Here is a 24,067-nt window from a genome sequence, read left to right as displayed (position 1 = left end):
CTTGATTTTGGCTCAGGGTCATGATCTCAGGGTCATGGGATTGAGCCCTGCATCGGGCTCCATGCTCAGTGTGGAGTCTGCTTGAGACTCCCTCTCACCTTCTCTCTCTGCCCCTCTCCCCACTCATCTGCAAGTGCTCTCTCTATATATAAATAAATAAATAAATAAACAAACAAACAAATAAAATCTTCAAATAACAACAACCACTAGAAGCTCAGAAGTAGACCAGGGGGGATAGGAAAGGAATCTTGTATTCAGGGACCCAAAGATCAGAGAAACAGTGTTCTGAAGGTGTGTAGGATAGAGTTAGGAAAAAGAGAACAGAACAATGCAGAGTAAGAAAAAATGAGTAGTAGTCAGGCAGCACCTATGGGAGGGTTGGGTGAGGAGAAAAGAAAGAACCTTCTAAGTCAACCAAGATGTCTGAGGAGCTGCCCCTACAACCTCCTCATTAGATGCATACTTTGTACAGGAGGACTCCGTCTCACTGTGACATGGCCCTTTAAACATAAGGGTCAGCATGAGGCATGGGAATCTCAGGGGAAGAAAAAGGGGAAACACCAAGAATTTCTGTCCTTCATGTAATGACAGTCCAGGGTTGCCCAACTTGAGGGAGTTCCCAAGGCTGAGGGTCCCAAAGGGTAACCAACCATCCCAGTTTGCCAGGACAGTCCTGCATCACAGGCAACTTCTTAGTGCCAGATGAACCTGGGTGTTAGTTCCCCTGGAAGCCATGCTCTATCATGCACGCGCAAGCAAGTGAGCGCAGGTGCGCGCAGGCGCGCACACGGAGCTTTGGCTACATTTGTGAGGTAACTGAGAATGGACTCACCTTTTTTTTTTTTAAGTTTTTAATTTTAATTCCAGTGTAATTCACACACAGTGTTATATTAGTTTCAAGTACAATATGGTGAGTCAGCACTTCCATACATGACTCAGTGCTCATCATGATAAGTGTACTCTTTTTTTTTTTTAAAGATTGTATTTATTTGACAAAGAGAGACACAGCGAGAGAGGGAACACAAACAGGGGGAGTGGGAGAGGGAGAAGTAGGCTTCCCGCTGAGCAGGGAGCCCGATGTGGGGCTCGATCCCAGGACCCCGGGACCATGACCTGAGCCGAAGGCAGACGCTTAATGACTGAGCCACCCAGGTGCCCCATGATAAGTGTACTCTTAATCCCCTTCACCTATTTCTCCTATCTCCCCCTCCCCGTAACCATCAGTGTGTTCTCTATAATTAATACTCTGCTTCTTGGTTTCTCTCTCTCTCTCTTTTTTCCCCTTTGCTCATTTGTTTTGTTTCTTAAATTCTGCATATGAGTGAAATCATATGTATTTGTCTTTCTCTGACTGGCTTATTTCACTTAGCATAATACTCTCTGGCTCCACCCATGTTGTTGTAAATGGCAAGATCTCTTCTTTTTTATGGCTGAGTAGTATTCCATTGTATATATTTACCACATCTTCTTTATCCATTCATCTGTCGATGGACACTTGGACTGCTTCCAGAATTTGGCTATTGTAAATAATGCAGTAAACATAGGGGTGCACATATCTTTTTTAATTACTGTTTCATATTCTTTGGGTAAATACCCAGTAGTGTGATTACTGGATCATAGAATAGTTCTATTTTTAACTTTTTGAGGAACCTCCATACTATTCCCCACAGTGGCTGCAACAGTTTGCATTCCTACCAACAGTGCACGAGGGTTCCTTTCTCTCCACATCCTCGACAACACCTGTTGTTTCCAGTGTTGTTAATTTTAGCCATTCTGACTGGTATGAGGTGATATCTCATTATAGTTTTGATTTGCATTTCCCTGATGATGAGTGATGTTGAGCATCTTTTCATGTGTCTATTGGCCATCTGTATGTCTTCTTTGGAGAAATGTCTATTTATGTCTTCTGCCCATTTTTAATTTTTTTAAATTTTTATTTATTTATTCGTTTATTTATTTTTAGATTTTTATTTTTTATTTATTCATTTTGAGAGTGAGAGAGAGAGAGCACGAGCAGGGCAGAGAGGCAGAGGGAGAAGCAGACTCCCCACTGAACCAGGAGCCCAATGTGGGGCTTGATCCCAGGACCTGAGCTGAAGGCAGATGCTTAACCATCTGAGCCACCTGGGCACCCCTATTTATTTATTTATTTAAAGATTTTATTTATTTATTTGAGTGAAAGAGAGAGAGAGAGAGAGCATGAGTGTGGGGGAGGGGGGAGGGAGACTCAGACTCCAGGCTGGGCAGGGAGCCTGATTCGGGGCTCAATCTTAGGACCCAGAGATCATGACCTGAGCCAAAGGCAGCTGCTTCACTGACTGAGCCACCCAGGCGCCCCTTTTTTTGTTGGATTATTTGGCTTTTTGGTGTTGAGTTTTATGGGTTCTTTATGTATTTGGGGATTCATCTTTCATTAGATACTTCTCCAGTGGACAGTTTGGTGGAACCCCATTAATGATTAAGTACTTTTATGAAAAACAGAAAGCAGTTCTGCTCTGGGCAAATGCAGCTTGACCACAGCTTGGTGTCACACTGTGTAGAAGGTGCCCTCTGGCAGACACAGCCCCCAGCCAGAGTATGCAGCTTGGCCAGCAGAGCCACGGCTGCCTTTCAGGTCCCAGTCCTTTGTGCAGTGCACAAACCACACATACATACTAACCCACACATGTCTACATTCCAGACGTCTCTAACATCAACAATGCCAGAATAAAGAAAACACTTTCTTATTCATTGAACTATGTATTTTTGCCTAGAGACTCTGCCATGTGTGTGAAATCCAAAATAGACACTGGATTTTTTTTTTCACATGTAGAATAAGGACCTGCTAGAAACAGATGGAAAATAAATAAATTAAAAGACACCTGGGTATGGTAGCCAAGGATGAGGCTGGAGGTGGAACTCGGCCCTTGCATTTTGCTGCTCCAACTCCAGAGAGGAGGAAGCCTCCACCAAGCACACGCATGGAGCCTACCTCTTTCTTTTCAGCAGACTCTTTACTCGTGCTTGGTACTGGAAGGGTCACCTTTTCAGACCTTCGCCACATCTTCAGGATGGCCACGGCCTCCTTCTCCCTCACTCCTTCTGAGTCTCTGATAAAATGTACGTTAGACTTTTAAAATATATTTTCTATATTTCTTATCTTCCCTTCTGCATTTTCCATCTTTAAAAAAATTTTTTTAAGTTTTTATTTATTTAAGTAATTTCTACACCTTGTGTGGGGCTCAAACTCACAACCCCAAGATCCAGAGTCGCATGTTCCTCCAACTGAGCCAGCCAGGTGCCCCTGCATTTTGCATCTTTTTATCTCTTGGAATGATGCTCTGAATAATTTCTTCAGAACTATCTTCCAGTTCTCTAATTCTGTCTTCAGGGGCGCCTGGGTGGCTCAGTCGTTAAGGGTCTGCCTTTGGCTCGGGTCATGATCCCAGGGTCCTGGGATCGAGCCCCGCGTCAGGCTCCCTGCTCCGCGGGAAGCCTGCTTCTCCCTCTTCCACTCCCCCTGCTTGTGTTCCCTCTCTCACTGTGTCTCTCTCTGTCAAATAAATAAATAAAATCTTTAAAAAAAAAATAATTCTGTCTTCAGTCTTATTTCTTTTGCTGTTAAACTTATCCATTGAGCTTAGTAAGTGTGTGTGTGTGTTTTGGTTATTACATTTTTTTCCCTAGAAGTTCTACTTAGTTCTGGGAAGACTCTATTGCTGGCTATAATTTCCTGTTCCCGAATATGTCAACAAAGCTGCCTTGTTGATCTACCTTGTTGAATTATTTGAGGCCTGTATTGAAAGTACCTTCCTTCAAGAAGTATTTGCGTTTGCTTTTGTGATGTGTGTAGGGTCACAAGAGTCTCAAAACACCTTAAACCGAGTTCAAGGATTGATAGTCCCTGACCCAGACCATTGGCCGTGGCTACCATATAAAGAAATAAACCAGGAAAATCAACACACACACATATTTATATGGAAGATGTGAGTGCAGGGCTGTCTGAGGTTGTCACTGGGGTTCCAGGCGCCAGGATGAACTTAGTATCATCTAGGTGGAAGCAGCAATCGTGTCAGCAAGAGCAGGGAGAATAGTGAACTCCCGGGAAAATACAGACATGGTGGGAGCCTAACAGAAAGCAGTCAAGACCATCCCAAACAGAAGGCAGAACAGCGTCAAGAGAAGTAAATAGTTGGAGCCCCTCAAGTTCTCACCTGATGAGTTACAGCTGCTAATGAGGCCTTCAAGGGCTCATGGAGTAGAAAGGTCAGCATCAGAAGGTGATGTGGAAGTCTCAGGTGAACTGGCAAATATGTCAGTCCATGGAAGGAAGGCTATTTGCAAGTCAGGGGCAGGGGCTTAGATATGGGAATTTTTTGTTTTCTAAATGCTGTGTCATCTTTGAAGGACCATTTCCTCTCTGGGCCTTGGTTTTTCCATCTGTGAGCAACAGTTTTGTATTTGATCAGTGTTTCCCAAATTTTATTTTTTTTTAAAGGTTTTATTTATTTGAGAGAGAGAGAGAACATGGGGAGCAGGCAGAGGGAGAGGAAGAAGCAGGCTCCCCGCTGAGCAAGGAGCCCCACGCCATCCCAGGACCCTGGGATCAAGACCTCAGCCGAAGGCAGATGCTTAACGACTGAGCCAGCCAGGTGCCCATTTCCCAAATTTTCATCCTCACCCCAAACTCCCTAGGGATCTTGTTATAGTGTGGATTTTGATTCAGTAAGTGTGGGATGGACTCTGAGAGTCTGTCTCTATTGAACGAGCTCCCAGGTGATTCTCATACTCCTGATGCAGAGGCCCACACTTCAAGTAGAAACGTTGTGCACAAACTCTTGGCTCCCTCTTGGATGGCTCCAGGCAAATAGGGACGCTTTAGAGCCTTTGGAGGCCTGATGGTTAAACAAATCCCCTTCTCAAGTGGATGATTTCATCTCCTATTTCAGGACTGGGCTCCAGTGTCTCCTCCTCCAGGAAGGCTTCCCTGGGATCTTTGTCTCCATTGCCTCTCCCCGCCAGCCTGGGCGGGGACCTGCCTTCTGGGCACCTGTGACCTAAGCACTGTGAGCTTGCCCCAGTCACTCTGCACTGTAATCATCAGCCTGATGCCGGCCTCTATGGCCCCAGTACTAGCAAAGCGCCTGGCACCGCTCACGTTCAATATTTTGATAGAAATGAATGGGGGGCGCCTGGGTGGCTCAGTTGTTTAAGCGACTGCCTTCGGCTCAGGTCATGATCCTGGAGTCCCGGGATTGAGTCCCGCATCGGGCTCCCTGCTCAGCGGGGAGTCTGCCTCTCCCTCTGACTCTCCCCCTCTCATGCTCTCTCTCTATCACTCTCTCTCTCAATAAATAAATAAAAACCTTAAAAAAAAAAAAGAAATGAACGGAAAGACAAAATCATTTTTACCGCGGGTAAAGGGACGGGGGCGATTCAGCAGATTCCTGACCAGGCCTTGAAAGCCAGGTGCCTGTTTAGTCTCAGAGTTGCAAATACCCACTTGGCTCCTGTTACGGACTGAACTGTGCCCACCACCCTCCCCCTCCCAGTTCTTGCCTCGAAGCCCTCATCCCCCGTGGAACTGTAGGTGAAGACAGAGCTTTTAGAGAGGTAATGAAGGTTAAGTGAGGCCGTAAGGGTGGGCCCTAATCCAACAGGTCTGGTGTCTTTCTAAGAAGAGGAGGAAGCACCAGGAATGTGCGGGCAGAGATAACGAAGGGTGTGGGAGGACACAGCAAGTCAGGGAGAGAGGTCTCGGGGGAAACCAAACTGCCTGCGCCGTAAGCTTGGACTTCCAGCCTCCAGAACTGTGAGAAAATAAACTATCTGTTGTTCCAGCTGCCCAGCCGGAACCTCCAGGTTCTAGGCTATGTCTCTTAACAGAAGGTTTCCAGCACAGAGCTCTCCCTCTGGGAGTCCTCAGCAACCTCCAGCTGCCCCCTGAAGTCAGGAGAGGGCATCTCCTCCGGGCTAGATAGTTTTTCTGGAAAGACCAGAGAAGGGCCACGCCAGATGGAATTCACGATACCTCAGGGCTGCTGATGGTTCCTTGGTGGGACGTGTTCGAATTCCAAGACTTGACTTTCAGATCCCACCTTCTTGCCTCACGGCTTCCTCTTGGTAGCTGCCCTCAGATATTGTCTGTGGCCCTTCAGCCTCTTTCCTGCCTTGTCACTTTCATCTCCGTATCTCAGTGGCTGGCCGCCTGCCGATGGCATTTTCCAAACTTCCTTGCCAGCTAGCTGGGTTCCGTGCCAGTTAGGTGCAGCTGGGGCGGGGCACCCGTGTGACTTGGTTGGAGGGCGGGAGGAAGGAGAAAACCACCCCCCCGGCCCCCGATGGTGACATTCACAGCGACTGTGGTACGGCGGGCTGTGCGCCGGAGGGGGTCCTGGAGCGGAGGCAGCCATGGCGGCTGGGGTAACTGAGACGTCCAGCAGCTCTGCCGCCAGGGTCAAGGGCACGAGCCGGTGGGCTTTGGCTTTCCGCTCGGTGGGAGAGGCAGGTTTTAGCGGTGCCGGCGGCAGCACCATTACTCGCATGGGTGTAATGCATGGGTGGCGAGTGAGCGCGGGCTCACGGGCTCTGGACAAAACCCTCCCTTTCGCCTTCGGGTTGGACGTATGTCAGAATTTCCTTCCTTGTGAAGGCTGAATAATATTCCATTGTATGGCTAGGCCGCATTTTGCTTATCCACTCACGTGTCGATGGACTCTTGGGTTGCCTCCCCATTTCAGCTCTTGTGAGTAATGCTGTTCTGCACGTGGGGTGCAAATAGCTCTCTGAGGCTCTGCTTTCATGTATTTTGGATATATACCCAAAAGTGGAATTGCTGAACAGTGTGACAATTCTATTTTCAATTCTTGGAGGAACCACCATACTGTTTTCCACGGTGGCTGTACCTTTTGTGTTCCCACCAACGGTACGCAACCGTTCCAGGCATTGGTTTCTTAATGACATCGCTTTCTCCTCAGGGCCGTGGACAAAAGGTGTGAACGTGACAAAAGTGGTCCGAATATCAAAGGCCTTGGTGCCAGGTAAACACCGTGCCCTAGACATCATTCACATTTGCTGAACGTTCTTCAATTGTTGAATTGTAGGAGCCATACTAAGGATACAGTGGTGATATACCTCCTATCCCTGACTGGATTCCTGGACATCCTGGGTCCTAATTTTAATCTTTCCACTACAGGTGGATAAGTGATACACTTCTATGGGCCTCAGTTTCCCCGTCTGTAATGTAAAGTGATTGAATTACATGTTGGTTAACTATAACCAGTTCTGGGATTGTTTCTGAGACTACCTCTCCAGTAACTATTTTAATGGAATCATCTGGAGTCAGCAACAACTTAAAAGCCAGAGAAATGATGGAGTAATTGGGGGTCTTTGGCAGGATCGTAAATTGGAAGCCAAGGATCAGTCAGTCACAGGTATTGGGTTGATTGGCTTAATATTTTTTAAACTTTCGAATTTGAATTGTAATTACAGATACAGGAGAGCTTAATATAACAAGGGACTATTAAATGTCAGTCTGTGGCAATACATTTGAAAACCTAGAAAAAATAGATTTCTCGAAAAATGCAAAATACCAAAAACAACACAGGAAAAAGTGGGAGATGGCTACGGAAGAGATTAGAGAGGTAATGAGATTTGATGTTGAAAGGCATCAGGATGAAATGGCTGCATAGCTGAATCTTATCTGACCTTTGAAATACACATGATCACAATGTGCCTCAAAATCTTGGCTACTCAAAGTGTGGTCCACGGCCCAGCGGCATCAGCATCACTGGCAGCTCGTTGGAAATGCAGACTGGCGATCCCCACCCCCCACCCCGACCTACTAAGGGAGACTCTGTGTTGTTTAAGAAGCACTAGGCTAGGCCAGTGGTTCTCAACCTTGGTTGAACATGGGAATTATCTGAGGAGTTTAAAAAAATACTGGTATTTGAATCCCATCCCCAGAGACTCTGATTTAAATAATCGGGTCCATGGCTTGGGCATCTGCATTTTATTTATTTATTTATTTATTTATTTATTTATTGCCTTCTGAAATGGTCCTCTATTGGGAGTGGTTTTTGTTAAGTTTTTAAATTTAAATTCAATTAATTAACATATACTGTATTATTGGTTTCAGAGGTACAGGCCTATGATTCATCAGTCTTACATAACACCAAGTGCTCATTACATCCTGTGCCCTCCTTAATGTCCATCACCCAGTTACCCCATCCCTCCACCTCCACCCCTCCAGCAACCCTCAGTTTCCTATGATTAAGAGTCTCTTATGGTTTGTCTCCCTCTCTGGTTTCATCTTGTTTTATTTTTTCCTCTCTTCCCCTATGATCCTCTGTTTTGTTTCTTAAATTCCACATATCAGTGAGAGCATATGATCATTGTCTTTCTCTGACTGACTTATTTTGCTTAGCATAATGCCTGCTAGTTCCATCCATGTCAATGCAAATGGCAAGATTTCATTTTTTGATGGCTGCATAATATTCCATTGAATATGTATACCACATCTTCTTTATCCATTCATCTGTCGATGGACATCTGGGCTCTTTCCATAGTTTGGCTATTATGGACTTTGCTGCTATAAACACTGGGGTGCAGGTGCCCCTTTGGATCACTACAATTGTATCTTTGGGGTAAATGCTCAGTAGTGCAATTGCTGGGTCCTAGGGTAGCTCTATTTTCAACCTTTTGAGGAACCTCCATACTATTTTCCAGAGTGGCTGCACCAGCTTGCATTGCCATGGGCACCTACATTTTTTAAAATACTCCTCAGATGATTGAGAATCAGAGATTTAACCTGGGCCATAGAGAAACACGGAAAGCTGACAAAGAATGTACCCCCCAGATAAAAAAGAACTACAGACCAATCTCATTTATTTATTTATAAAAATAAAATCCAGTGATGATAAAAAAAATAATACTATAAGCCCAAGCACAGTTTACTTCAGGAATACGAGCTGTAGTGTGCTGGTTTAACAACCAGCTCTCTGGGAAGGATTTAAAAAAAAAAAGTCTGATTTGTAGCATTTGTCAATTTCCATGGTGTAAATACTCCCACCATGACTACATGTAAGCATAGTTAATTTTAAGCTAATTTTGCTTCTAGCAAAGAATGGTGCTAATTTTAAGCTACCAACATGATCTCAACCGGCTTGAAAACTCCTGAAACTTAAACAGCTGGCTCTCACAAGCTGTCTCACGCCACTAGAGGTTGATTCAAAACTAGGAGAGCCACCAATGAATCCATTCCATCAACACATTAGACAGAGAAACCACCATATCATGCCACAAACACATTGCGGGGGGTTGCCTTGGGGGAGCTTGATCTCCACTTGGCAGGGGCATCACCCCTCTGTGTTGTCACTCACCCGGCCGGCTTTACACATCTCCCTGACCCACCGGCCCCTGCAACCATGTGACTTTGAGACTCCCCCTCCCCCACTTCGCTGCCGGCTCATGCCTAGCCCAGACTTGCTGGGGCCACTTTGCCCTGGGGTCCTGGCAAGGCCTCGGCTTAATCGTGTCGTTTGGGGGTGAATGACGAAGGTGTTGCCGTCACCTCTTCATTTCTCCAGGGGTGGAGTTGGCAGGGGAAAGTGCACTGCTTCCTTCATCTGGGGATATCCTGCCTCAGAGGAGCTCGCCCTTTCTCAGCCCTGGAAGGAGTGGAAGAGGGAAGGCGGGGGCCCGCCTCCCGGGCCTGGGAAACGGGCTGAGCTTCCTGCCCCCGCACGGGTCAGGCCTGCGTTCCCGTGCGTTCCCGTGCCCCGTGGCTCACCTGCTCTGCCCTGCATTTCCTTACTTCCTTGACTTAATCAGGCCAGTCCCTCCTTCAGGAACCATGAGCCTCTCCTATCTTTCCAGTGAATCCCCATTTTGCTTCGATACCCAGAGTACATTTTCATTGCTACTGAACTATTCCTGAGCAACACCATTACCCTGACCCAAGGCGGCTGACCGGCACAGGAATCCAAATTGGTGTTCATCTGTGATGATGCATGTCACGTGTCAGCTGTGAAGACAGTGACCGAACAGATCCATTTTCTGGGCATTTTAACAGGATTCTGGGGCTGTGGGGTCATCGACAGCTTCCAGATCCGCCAGCTCTTCAGGGTTGCTAAGGTTTCCGGGATTCCTAAAGAGCTGCTGGGAACAACTGTGTTGTGCAGCGTCATTGCCCCTCAGAGGTTATGTTCCTGGGAGGACACCGTGGCAGCCTGGAAGCTCCTTCCTCCAGACCCTTCTCTCTCGAGACTCCTTGCAGGAACGGTGCCACCCACACCTTCTAGCAAGTGATGGTGAGAAGTTGGCAGAGATTGTGCTACATGAGCTTGTTTGTTCTCCGTGGAACAGACTGTATGTATTTATTCACCTAATGAATAATTACTGAGCACCTATTACGGCCACTTTGTGCTGGGGACAGATGGATATAAACCTCTACGCCCTATATTCTATCAGGGGAAGGGGAAATGGGCCAGAACAGCCCTAAAAGATAAAATAATAAGATGATTTTAGGTAGGCCTAAGTAACAAGCCTGTAGAGAAGCAGGGAGGATGGGAGAGAGCCACTGGAGCTCAGAAAGTCAGGGAAGGGCACTGGGAAGGGAAAGATCGGAGAGCCGGGCAGGAGGAAGAGCCAGCCTGTGGAGAAGAAGAGGAGCTTTCCCGACAGAGGGAGGGACGACTGGAAAGGCCTGCAGGTGGGCATGGGCTGGGCAGAACTGAGGCACCGCGGGAGCCCAGTGTGGCTGCACACAATGAGGGCGGGCATCAGAGGGGTCAGCAAGGGCTGTGCACGCAAGGCTGGAACTAAGCACTCAGGCCTTGGGACTTTCGTTCGCATGGAAATAGGAATGGGAAGTGTTAAGCAGGGAGGTTCCTACGATCCGATCCGTGATTTGGAGAGGTCACTGTGGCCGTCGTGTGGAGAACGGACCATGCTGGGGCGATGCTGGGAGCAGGAGACAGGCAGGGAGGCTGCTGCTGAGGCAAAGCCGCCCTTAGTCATCCGAAGTCGTTCCTCCAAGACATCTCCACAGTCACAACCTGCCGCTGCAACCCAGAAACACGGCAATTATGTGCCAGAAAAAAAACCACATGTATTTATGCTCAAACAATAGTAATTACAGGGTACCTCCTCCTCGTGCCTTCCCTGTGAACTCCTGACTGCCCTAACAAGGAACTCCTGCAAGCCAGCCATCTCCTTAGCCCAACTGCTCTGGCACGGTGGGATGGTCCGCCACCCACTGAATGGCCCCCACCCGCGTGCGGTGGACTTCCACCACCAACTTGTTATTAGTGTCCAGGTGTAGGAGTCAGGTAGGTTTGGGGATGTAAGTTTCACATACTACAAATTATTGGATTACTTTGACATAATTTATTCATCTCAAATCCTCCATCATTCTGGAGGGATGTATTCACTCATTCCTTTGTCCATTTATTCACTCGTTCCGTCAACAGACATTGGTTGAATCCCCATGCTGGGTAGGAGCTAGAGATACTGAGCCAGAGGCAGAGATCCCACCCGCCAGTGGGGAGAGGTTATCTGCACCACACCCACCATGACTTATTATCATTTTAAAGTTTATTTTTTTAGTAATCTCTACCCCCAATGTGGGGCTCGAACTCATGACCCCAAGACCAAGAGTGGCACGTTCTTCTGACTGAGCCAGCCAGCCAGCCAGGCACCCCACCACCATGACTTGTTTTAAGCACAGTTAATTTTAAGCTAATTTTGCTTCTAGCCAAGAATGGTGCTAACTTTAAGATCTCGGATTTTATTGCGACTGGCTCTTCATGAGGCACCAACACCAGCCCGGTTTGCAGACCACAGAACAAGATACTGCCTTTCTCTAGTAAGAGGAAGGAAATGAAAATTCACATGTGTTGTGTATTTACTGTGTGCCAGGTTATACTGTTTGCACGCTATGAGATGGCCCATGAGCTGCACAACTAAAACTGAAGCCAGCTCTCCCTGACTCAAATCTCCGTGCTTTCTCCACTCCACGGTTTAAAGAAGTAGATCAAACTCAAATAGAAGGGAAGAACTTGGGTAGGTGCTCAGGCTCTCCTCAAAGAACAGTGTGCCCCATACAGATACAAAGGAAGTCACATGTCAGAGATGATAAAATCGCAACAACAACAAAAGAATCCCCCAAACAGTAACAAAGGCAAAGAAAGAGACATCCTGGAAAAACCCAGCAAGCTGTTCCTGCTTCACAGAAGGAGTCATTCCTGAAAGGCGCTGGAGAAAGATTAGAAACTGGATAGGTTGTGGGATAATTACTCATCTGAAGTGTTTGCTGAGAGGCGAGGTGGGCCGGATGCAGTGTACTTAGTTAGCATCCAGCTGCCTGGGGGAGGAGGGTGGGGGTGGAGGTTTCTCCCCGATTTCCAGTCAAAGTCAGCCATGTGGTGCCCTCACCTCTGGGGTCAGGAAGAGGAGCCTTCTAGGTCCCTGCCTCTCAACCTTGGTATCTGTACCCATGCGTTTCTTGGCAGGCCAGAGAGTATAAGAAGCCACGTGAGAGAGAGGACAGATTTTTAAGGAATGTCTATTTTACTTAAAAATTTGAGCTATTTTTACTTAAACTTTGATAACAAATGTTAATGTCTGATGCAAGAGGGAGCCAGTCTTCCATGAAAATTTAAGACAACACAAGTCTTTAAGGAAATTTCATGATTTCGGTGGACCGCTTCCAACTTTGTTCCCAGACTCCTGAAGATCTTTGGTGGGAAATCCTGAGATATTCCATGCAGGTCTCAAACTTGTGTCAAATAAACCCCCATCTCCCAACCTCAAATCAGTCTTAACCAACATTAACTGAACTCTCATCTTGGGCCAGATACTCTGTCAGGCCCTGTTTAATAAGATAGCATTCATGTAGGAGGCCCGCAATAACCGTGATCTAATATGTTCATTATGCTAGAGTGGAGGCATGTGCAAAGTATAATGGGCACTCAGAGGAGGAGTGATTGATTTTACCTGGGAGAGAGGCTATCACAGGAGACTTTGCAAAGAAGCTGAGGGGGAAGGACTCTGCCTTCAGGCTGTCACCCATTCCCGACAGAGGAAACAGGGAGCCCCTGGAAGTGCGGGGTGCTTCGGGGAAGCAGGGAATTTACAGTGGCTCAGTATAAAGACCGTGGGAGGCACCTGTCGGTGGTGAGTATGGTAAATTATTGGATTCAGATCACACAGGCCTTGAATGCCATCCTGGGCGTCCTAGATTTTATTCTGGGGACAATGGAGGGTGGGCACTGAGAGGTTCAGAATTGGTGAGAAATATTATCAAACCTGTGTTTTAGAAAGTTAATGAAGGTGGAGAGGGGTTTGGAGGGAAGAGGTCTTATAGTTCGGGTTTCTGGAGCCAACCATTGACCTCTATCCTGAGCCCAGCCACTAGGGCACCTCAGCCCTTTCCTGTCACGGTCTAATGACAAGAGATTCGACACATCTGTGGAACCCAGTGACAGAGATTACAGCCATTGGTTGTGTGATCACCCCATAGGATGAATGCCTAGATTGCTACATCACAATCTGGGGTAGCATTTTGATAAATGCATTTCAATATCATTGGTTTCTTCTCTGTAGTCCTCTGTGTTTTCTTTTATGTACTTACAAAAAATTATTCTGGGAAAGACTCCATGGACTTCACCAAACCACCAAAGGGGTTTACAGATCAAAGCCCTCAAACATTTGAAGATGTTAATAGACCATCTTCTTTCCTTTCTCTACACGTGGTAATTCTCTGATCAAGCATTTTTTTTTAAAGATTTTATTTATTTATTTGAGAGAGAGAGCAGGGCAAGGAGCAGAGAGTGAGGGATAAGAAGACTCTGTGCCTAGTGCAGAGCCCGATGCGGGGCTTGATCCCACAACCCCGAAATCAGGACCCAAGCTGAAATCAAGAGTTGGACCCTCAACAGACTGAGTCACCCAGGCACACCCCCGCTTTTTTTTAGATTTTATTTATTTTCAAGCAAGCATTTATCAAACATTTCTCACACACTCAGGGCTGTGTCAGAGGCTATTCTCTGGGAATCTGGAACCAGGCTGCCTGGGCTGGAATCCTGACTCCATCTTTTCTAGCTGTGTTACTTGGACGTAATTACTTGAATCTCCCAGTTTCCTCCTTCGTAAAAGGAGGAAAATAACAGCACTCATTCCATGGGGTTGTTGTGAGAATGAAAGCAGTTAATGTGCGCGAAGTGTTACATGGTATCCAGCTCCACAGTGTGTTTATAGTATCATTCGGGAGGCACGGTACCTCACCTGAGACTACTTGAGAAGAGACCCACTATTTGGTACAACTCTCATTATTTTGGTTACTTTTCCCTGAGTCCTCCTAAGAATGACCCAGAAAATTGTTAAAAAGTAGTAATAGAATCCCTTTAAAGTCCATACTTACCTAAAATTTTAGTAGATGTTTTAGTAGGACTGCCTCAAAAGTGGACTCTGAGGCAAAGGATTTGGGGCAAGTAGTATATTTGGGAAGTGATCCCAGGAAGCAGAGGGAGAAGGTGGGGAAGTGAGCTGGGGGAGGAAGAAACGCGCAGGTTACCTTGGAGGGCAGCTGGGCCTCAGTCCTGCCGGGACCCCTCTGGGAGGCTGTGTAGAACTCACCTCCAACTGTCCCAGCATGGCTGAGGGGCCTGGTGGATCTATCCTCATCTCTCTCTATTATTTTTTTTGTTTGGTGGGCAGCAAAGCAAAGTTTATTGAGTAATAGTACAGAGCTCCCAAAGAGGGAGGGGACCCGAAGGGGTTGCCCCTTAAATGTGAATTTATTTATTTTTTGTTATTTGTTATTTTTTAAGTAGGCTTCCATGCCGAGCGTGGAGTCCAACGTGGGGCTTGAACCCATGACCCTGAGAACAAGACCTGAGCTGAAATCAAGAGTTGGCCGCCTAACCGATAGAACTACCCCGGCACCCCTTATCCTGATCTCTTGAGGGCTGTCCTGGGGGTGCAACTCCCCAGCACTCCTGGCCATTCTTGGCTGTGGGCCCAGCACGCTGCCCGCGGCAGAAAAAGCCCGCAAGCATGCAGACATGGGTGCCTGAGGAAGCCAGTGTGCTGAAGGATTGCCGGCTGACAATGCTGCAGCAGGATGGGCGAGTTCAACACACCTGGCCGCAGTAAGCCAAAGAAGACGAAACACAGTTTCACTTTGACTTTGATTAAAAATGTGATTGAAAGAACCTGGACTTTCAACTTCTACCCCCCACCCCCAAACTTGTCACAGTCTGTGATCTTCACGGGTGGTTCCTGTAGCAAGGTACGTGTGATTCAGTCTTTAAGAGTGTGTTTATTTATATTTATTTATTTTTTTAAAAGATTTTATTTATTTATTTGAGAGAGAGAGACACAGTGAGAGAGGGAACACGAGCAGGGGGAGTGGGAGAGGGAGAAGCAGGCTCTGCTGAGCAGAGAGCCCAATGTGGGGCTCGATCCCAGGACCCTGGGATCATGACCTGAGCCGAAGGCAGACACTTAACCGGCTGAGCCACCCAGGCGCCCCTTTAAGAGTGTGTTTATCAGAAATTCTCACCACCCACTCTTCCAAGTCCACATATTATTATGGGTAAACTTTTCAGTGATTTGAGGGGGCGCAGTGTCAGAAGATACACATTATTCTGGTACCTGCTTATTAACAAAGAATACTGAGTTCTGGAGTGTTTCTCTTTAGCTGTTTGTTAATCAAACAAACACCAGGACTTGCACTGCAAAATCTTAGGGCTGTTAGATTCATCTGGTTAGATTTCAGTATAAAGAGAGCCACAGAAACTTGCAATTCTTTGAATACACGAATGACTGTCATGGTGTTAACTTCCATAAAAAGCAGTTACATCTGCTCAGTTTCCAGGTGAGAGAGTGTGTGGATTCCGGAGAGGACATTTATCATCATTATTTAGAAAATGTATTTGATGGTAAAGAAAATGCAGAATGCCATGTCTTTCTGCTATGAGTACAATAACATGTAAATTTTGTAAATTTATAGACAAGAACAGGAAGGTAAAATGGGGAAATGAATATTGTTTTGCCAATACAGTCAGTTTTCTTCTAAAAACAGAAGAGAGTGACATGAAATTTTTAGCGTGCTTTTAGCTAGCCAAGAATTTTCCCCAGATTTTCTGCCACCCATTTGTGTTTCCTCTAAAAGTAGGCAAAAAAAAAAGGGGGCGGCAGGGTTAGTAAGAGAAGCACTGTGAACATGGATGAACCTCAAAAACAGTATGCTAAGGAAGCTAGACAAAAAAGACCACCTATTTTATGATCCCATTTATATGAAATTTCTAAAAAAAAAAAAGGCAAAACTACATATGTAGAAAGCAGATCAGTGGTTACCTAGTGGTGGCTGGGAACAGGGATTGAATCTAAATGGGCATGAGACAAGTTCTCAGGATGATGGAATTGTCCTAAAATTGGAGTATGGTGATGGTTGCATAACTGTAAATGTAGTAAAACCCCTCAAACTATGAGTTTTATGATACGTAAATTATACAATAGAACTGTTAGATACACTGCCACAGTGTTTCTCAAATGCAAGGAAATGTCAGCAAAAACAATTTCTGGTTACTATGGGATAGAAAGGCTCCTTCCCTTGCAGATAACCTCCAGCAGCCCCACAAATAAACCTCTCCAAACACACAGTGTAGGGGCTGTAGGGGAAAACTGCACTTGCTTTGCAAAGGAGCTTCAAGACAAGCCTCCTGACCTCCCTTCTAACAGACTGTCCTCCAGCCACATCCCCCTCCCACCCCTGCCATGCAGGCTAGAGCCACACTGTCCAGGAGAAATACAGAAGGGGGCCACACATCTGTACTTCTGAGTTTTCTAGTAGACACAGTAGGATGTAAAAAGGAATAGGTGAAATTAATTTCAATATTTTCTTTAACTTGATATGTCAAAATATTATTTCAGCATGTAATTGATATAATAAATTTACTGATGAGATGTTTTACATTTTTTTTTTTTTAAGATTTTATTCATTTATTTGTCAGAGAGAGAGCACAAGCAGGGGAAGTGGCAGGCAGAGGGAGAAGCTGACTCCCCGCTGAGCAAGGAACCCGGTGCGGGACTCAATGCCAGGACCCTGGGATCATGACCTGAGCCGAAGGCAGACGCTTAACCAACTGAGCCACCCAGGCACCCCAATCTTTTTTTTTTTAAGTACATTCTTTTTTTCATGCTAAATCCTCAAAAGCTCATGTGAGTCTCACACTTACAGCACATCCCAATTCAGAGTGGCTACATTTTCAAGTGCTTGGGAGCCAAAGGCGGACAGCGTGGGGCTAGAGGCATCCAGCTGTTGACAATTATCCAAAGACTTCAGATTAGTTGTAAAGAGGGAACAGTTTCATGCAATCATCCACTGCTAATTAAAAAAAAAAAACATGTAGAGCGCCTGGGTGGCTCAGTCGGTTAAGCGTCTGCTTTAGGCTCAGGTCATGATCCCGGGGTCCTGGGATCAAGCCCCACATCGTGCTCCCTGCTCTGCGGGGAGCCTGCTTCTCCCTCTCCTCCCCACTTGTCCTCTCTCTCACTATCTCTGTCTCTCTCTCTCAAATAAATAAATCTAAAAAAAATTTTTTTTAAATAAAAAAATACATGTAAAGGTATATGTTGAATTGTTCTGTGAAAGCACACTGATCTCTGTGCTCCTTGCTTTTTTTAAAATTAATTTTTCACATGATCCTGAGGAATTTTTTAATGTACTCGATGGGTTTCATTTTTAGGTCTTGGCGGTTACGTCCCTATGGTCCACACAGACAGCCATGTTCGAAATTAACATTGATTGCAGAGCCATTCCGAGACCAAGAATCGAAACAAGAGTTTAGTTGAGATGAAAGGTTATGTCCTTTATCAGGAAACTTCATCCTGTCCTCACAAAGGAACAGCTGTGATGATCTACAGGAATAGGTCTGTCTGGTTGTGAGAATTATTGACTTACAGCCACCAGCAGCCATCTAGAAATTCTGGCATTGCAGATGAAGACCTACAGCTTGGGAGAGTCTCAGGGGGGACTTGTTTTGTAGGGTTTGATTGGGGATAGGATAGGGGTTGTCTCCTTTGGGATAATACAACCATTTGAAGTACTGTCAAGATTCTTATTCTAGACGCATCATGTGTCGCATCGATGATCTGTCTCAATTACAGAGAATCTGATTTATCCCACAGTATTTGCTGTTCAACTTTCACACTTGTAGCTTGACCACTCAGCCTTCTTGTGGAACTAAAACTGTCCAGCTGTAGCACCTGGAAAAATATTTCTTTCTCCCGAAACACTGCATTGTCTCAGTAGACCCACAAATCCAAATGAAAAAGCAACCTCAAAAAATCAGCAGGAAGGAAGGCAGGTGATAGTTTGAGTTCTCCGTTCTTGTTGATTGTTCTTGGAAATACCCCTTTGCTCATGGCGACCTTTTCTTTTACACTTCCTTTCCTGTGGGTTAAAATCATGCCCTTGGGACTCAGGCATCTCTGTTGGCCCCAACTGCTTTTCATCCCTGCCTCCCCTTCATTTCCTCCCATACAGATAGACTCATAGCCAAGGAAGGTGGTGTTCTTAGAGCTGTGGTGTTATTAGGGGCATTGGTCCCTGGTGGCATCTCACACAAATGTTGGGATGGAATAGAAGCTTTTACCTTGGCCTTCACCCTTGGTCCCTGCAATTAATCTAGACCACTTTCACTTCACGAGTCTGCTTTACCCACTTTGTTCTCTGACTCTGGAGCCTCGGTTCAGGCTTCTCAGGCCTCCATGCTCTGTTTTGGGTATTTATTTGTCTCTGTCTCAACCCCCAGCCTTTTCCTATTCACACATTCTGCCTCCAGCCCCCAGCACTGCGGGGAAGAAGAAATACTTCCACACCCAGAATCAGCCAGACGATTCCTCCCCCAGCCCCCAACAGATCCTGGCCTATATTAGCGGTCAACTCCAAGACTTAATTAACATTGTTACCAGTGGTCAGAACTGAGCTCCTACATCTCAGCTTCCAGGACAGCTCCCCTTCCCAATAGTGGCGGCTTCCCTTTTTATTATTCAGCAAAGGAGCCCCCTTTAACTTTCTTTATGTTAAAGAAAAACAAACTCCCATCCTGCTCCTTGATGCATGTCTTAGTTTAGGTTCTCTGCAAAACAAAAGCTCAGAGAGACTTGGGTCTTGGGTCCAGGTGGCCTTTTTGGGAGGGGAGCCCGGGATGCTGGAATGAGGGATTGAGGAAGGTAAGAGGAGGAAGAAGCCAGTGAGGGATGTGTTAATCCACTGGTTATTGCTGTGGGTGACTGGGCTCACTCTTCCTGGTGGCCCTCTGAGGAACTGGTAGAGAATACCCCCCAGAATTGTGCCTCTGAAGAACCAGAGACTGGGGCCTCGTTCTACTGAGTTTCCATCCCTCCAGTGGTTGAGGGCCGCCCTGGGAGTATTAACTGCCCCCTCTACTTGGGGCTGCCTGTGTAAGGGCGAAGGGGACTACCGAAGCTTGAAACGAACCCTGCAGTGAAGAAGTTGAGGGGCTCCACCAGCACTTGAGGTGGGCACTGCCTGTGTGTGTGGAGAATGTCCACCCTGGCCGCAGCTGGAATCCCAGAGGGGCTGGCAGTTGGGAGCACAGAGAGCATCAGCTACTATTCATGAATTGTAATGGAAAGCTATCCTCCTCATCAACCCCTCAAGAAACAAAAACAAAATATACTGAAATGGAAATATCCCTAAGACCTGACATAACCTCTACAGCTGTTTCTTCAAGTCCAAGAAGAGGGGATGATCAAAGACAGCCGGCATCCGTGCAGTCAGGTCAGGGCCAACGCAAGGGACCCTTTCACTGGAGTGCCTTGTCACCCAAAGCCTGTGTGTTTCTATGTAGATGGGTTTTACCAGCTAAAGTCAGATGAAAAAGATGATCATCCCCAGGACCGTTGTCTCCCTTCGTCAGAGTCTTCAAGGAAGCTGACTCAAAGGTGTGTAGGGCTTGGGGATAGAACCTTTCTGCTCCTGTGCAATCTGAGGCTTCGGGAACATTGAAAGTCAGGCTGCGAATTGCTAACTATGGGATTCCCAAAGCATCAAGGTCATTCTAAACAGAGAGACAATCTGGATCATGGAATAGGATAACCCAGGGGATCTGGGACTCTTCTTGGTGGTTCATGATATAGGTTGGCCTTTGAAATAAGGATTGGGTATACTCCTAGATATTACTCTTCATGATAGGTACTATTTGTTATACTCAGAATAGGTACACAGACCTTTTTTTACATTAGCTTATTTAATACACAACAGCAAAGTAGATCTATTATCACCACTTGACAAATAAGACAATCATGGCTCCCAGAGGTTAAAGACTCGGATTGTACAGCTTCAAAAGGAGTAAATCTGGGATTCTAAACTAGTTCATGGGCAAAGACAGAAATATGGCCTCTGTTACGATTGTAGATACACCTTTTTATAGATCCAGGAAGACAGGCAACCTAACGGGCCAGCCTGTACCTCTATAAAATAGAATAGCAAATGGTTCAGAGCCCAGTCTTTGGGGTCAGATGGTGTCTTTTAAGACCATCAGGGAATGGAATTAGATACAAAATTATCTCCATGTCTCCCTTACAGCCTGTGATTAAATAGACTTTTTTTTATTTTTTATTTTTTTATTATTATTTTTTATTTATTTGAGTGAGAGAGAATGAGAGCTAGCATGAGAGGTAAGAGGGTCAGAGGGAGAAGCAGACTTCCTGCTAAGCAGGGAGCCCAATGTGGGACTCGATCCGGGGACTCCAGGATCATGACCTGAGCCGAAGGCAGTCGCTTAACCAACTGAGCCACCCAGGCGCCCCTAAATAGACTTTTAAAAATATATATTTTTTAAATCACAGTAGATTCTATGTGCACGAGTATGTTTTGTCATAGGTATCTGTCATGAGAAACTGTTTTCCAGAAAAAAGTAACACATTTTTTTTTAAAGATTTTATTTATTTATTTGACAGAGAAACACAGCGAGAGAGGGAACACAAGCAGGGGGAGTGGGAGAGGGAGAAGCAGGCTCCCCGCAGAGCAGGGAGTCCGATGCGGGGCTCGATCCCAGGACCCCAGGATCATGACCTGAGCAGGTCCTGATCTGCCTGAGAAGGCAGATGCTTAGCGACTGAGCCACCCAGGCGCCCCAAAAGTAACACATTTTTGAAACAAAAATGATACCATGTATCCTTCTACAAGACGCATTTGTGTCCTCATTCCAGAAATCTGCTTATTCTTTGGGTCACACATTTATATTTGGCAGCAAATTTCAGAAGTTGGCATGAATGAGTTTCCTTGGGCAAGTGTGGAAGGAAGAGCTTGTGTGCACACCCAGCAGAAATGAAACTGCTGGCTTGATGGGTTTGCAGGTCTTCCTACAACATGGAGAAACCATTTGAAAACCTACACTTGCCTCTGGGAGGCTGCAAGCTTTCTTTGTTTTGTTTTTTCTTGAAGCTCTAGGTACGCATTTCTTTTGTGCTCTGTCCAGCTTCCCTATGAGCCTTCAGGAAGACATTTCTCATCAGCACTGCAGACAAGGAGTAAGCTGACACATAGGTGCTTCATGGAGTCAGAGATTCTCAGTATTGAAAGGGACTTTAAAGGTCATGAGCCTGCAATGGACATCCGTGGCTTTGACTCATTCATTTTGCCGCAAAACTTCTCAAAAAAGGTCTCTCTATATTTGCTGTCTCCACTGATTTTTTTTTTTTTTTTTAAGATTTTATTTATTTATTCATGATAGAGAGAGAGAGAGAAACAGAGGGAGAAGCAGGCTCCCAAGGAGCAGGGAGCCTGATGCGGGACTCGATCCCAGGACCCTGGGATCATGACCTGAGCCGAAGGCAGACGCTTAACCATCTGAGCCACCCAGGCGCCCCTCCACTGATTTTATTTATTTATTTGAGAGAGAGAAAGCATTAGAGAGTGAGAGCAAGCAGTAGTGGGGGGCAGAGGTAGAAGAAGGCTCCCTGCTCAGCAGGGAACCTGACGTGGGACTCAATCCCTGGGATCATTACCTGAACTGAAGGCAGATGCTTAACCAACTGAGCCACCCAGGTGCCGGCAAAAATGAAACTCTTGATGCTTTTACCCCTTAACCCTCTCTTCCCTAAGTCTTTCTCTTTTCATGTAATAGGACCACCATGAACCCAGTTGCTCAAGCCAAAAACTTAGAAGTCATGTTTGATTTCTCTCTCTCATCTCCATATCTGGTGGCTCAGCAAGTCCTGTGGGCTTCCTCTCCTCAGTACATGTGCCAAATTCATCTACTCTCGGTTTTCTACTTGTCCATCTCTCATCTGGATGACTGCCATAGCCTGCTTCTGGTCTCCCTGCTTTCACTTCTGTCTTCCCCTAATCCATTCCCAGAGCAGAGCTCTTAAAAATGGAGGTCAGAGAACATGGCTCACTGGTTTAAAACCATCTAGTGGCTTCCCGTCACTCAGAGTAAATTCGAACTCCTTAACAAGACTTCTAAGGCACCCATGACTTAGCCCAGGGGCTGGCAAACTTTTCTGTAAAAGCCTAGATAGTACATCTTTTAGGCTTTTGAGCCATATGATCTGTGTGGCAACCACTCAGCTCTGCTGTTGTAACAAGATAGTAGCCATCTACAATATGATAAACAGATAAATGTGGCTGGGTTCCAATAAAACTTTATTTACAAAATCAGGCAATGGGCTGGATTTGGTGTGTGGGTCAGTTTGCTGACCCTGATCCAGTCCCTTGCTACCTTTCCGACTCCATCACACACCACGCTGCCCTTCACTATGTCCTAGTCACACTGGCTGGGAAAGATAGTCCCCCAGGATGGCTGCCATCAGCTCCTTCTTGTCGCTGTATACTAATGTCAGACTCCTTGAATATGCTGGCCCTGTGACGACTTTGGCCAATGGAATGTGGTAAAATTGATGTTCTAGGACTTCTGAGCTGAGGCCTTGGGAAGATTGGCAACTTCTGCTTCCTTTCTTGGAATCCAGCCACCATGCTGTGAGAAAACAAAGGCCCCAAGGAGAAGCCATGCGGAGGAGTAGTTCTGGGCCATAGTCGCTGATGAGCCCCTGGCCTGCAGCACAGACTGCCTGCTAGGGAGTGAGGCAGTCAGCTGAAATCACATGGAGCAGAGAACTGCTTAGGCGAGTCCAGCCATTTCAGAGAACCAAGAGAGAGAAAATGGTTATTACCTTAAGCTATTAATTTTCGGCGCTTGGTTTTACAGCAATAGGTAACTGAAACCCTGGCCTTCTTTCTGTTCCTCAAACCCACTTAGGTCATTTCTCCATCAGTACCAGCTGTCCTCTCTGCCTGGCTCTTCACCCGGCTGATCCTTCTCATCATTCAGTTTGGCCCATAGCACCTCAGTATTTTTGTTTGTTTTGGAAACCTACCCTTTCTTTACTTTATGCTATGTGGCTGACCACCCTCCCCCTCCCCCCTTATCTGGACTCCAGGATCAGCTTGTAATGAAGGCCAAGCCAATCCGTAATTCCACTCCTCTCCACCCCTGACACACCCAGCCTCATTTACTGATTCAAGGATGGACATGTGACCCAAGTCAGTTCAGTAAGAGTCAGTCCCAGGAATTATTGGTGAGGAGAGACTCTGGTTGGGGTTGTTCAGCTGGTTTAACCCACACCTGGAGCTGGTTTAACCCACACCTGTCCAGCACAAGGGCAGGCCTGTCTGGGAATAGAGCCAGCCCAAAGGACGGCAAGGTGGAGGGATGCAGATAGACTCCAGATCCAGCCATACTTGAAGCTAGAATTTCCTTGGACTTTTAAGTTACATAAATTGATACATCTCCCGCTGCACTATCACCCCTCTCTTCCTCTGTTTAAGCCAGTTTGAGCTGTGTTTCTGTCACTTGCTCTTAAAATACCATCAATTGTTGGGGCGCCTGGGTGGCTCAGTCGTTAAGCGTCTGCCTTCAGCTCAGGTCGTGATCCCAGGGTCCTGGGATCGAGCCCCGCATCGGGCTCCCTGCTCGGCGGGAAGCCTGCTTCTCCCTCTCCCACTCCCCCTGCTTGTATTCCCTCTCTCGCTGTGTCTCTCTCTGTCAAA

The 24,067-nt window shown here is 46.3% G+C and overlaps 1 protein-coding gene across 20 annotated transcripts in view; it reads left to right on the top strand.

Moving 5' to 3' along the window:
* The window catches only part of METTL6 (methyltransferase 6, tRNA N3-cytidine), a 47,819-nt gene extending 26,155 nt beyond the window's left edge, over positions 1–21,664 (top strand). For 12 of the 20 annotated variants that reach the window (XR_010410660.1, XR_010410659.1, XR_010410664.1 and 9 more), the window contains 3 exons: positions 6,957–7,019; positions 14,811–15,271; positions 17,733–21,664. The gene's annotated coding sequence lies outside the window, so the exon portion shown is untranslated. Of the gene's footprint in view, positions 1–6,956; positions 7,020–10,051; positions 10,290–14,810; positions 15,272–17,732 lie in introns of all 20 variants that reach the window. The other 8 variants (XR_010410663.1, XR_010410654.1, XR_010410644.1 and 5 more) reach the window with 4 other exon arrangements.
* Positions 21,665–24,067: the final 2,403 nt, after the last annotated feature.

Source organism: Mirounga angustirostris, unplaced genomic scaffold, assembly GCF_029215605.1.
Source record: "Mirounga angustirostris isolate CCGP_5_RB_7025 unplaced genomic scaffold, mMirAng1.0.hap1 SCAF_1, whole genome shotgun sequence".
NCBI classification, from domain to species: domain Eukaryota; kingdom Metazoa; phylum Chordata; class Mammalia; order Carnivora; family Phocidae; genus Mirounga; species Mirounga angustirostris.
This window is presented reverse-complemented; position numbering and strand designations above follow the sequence as displayed.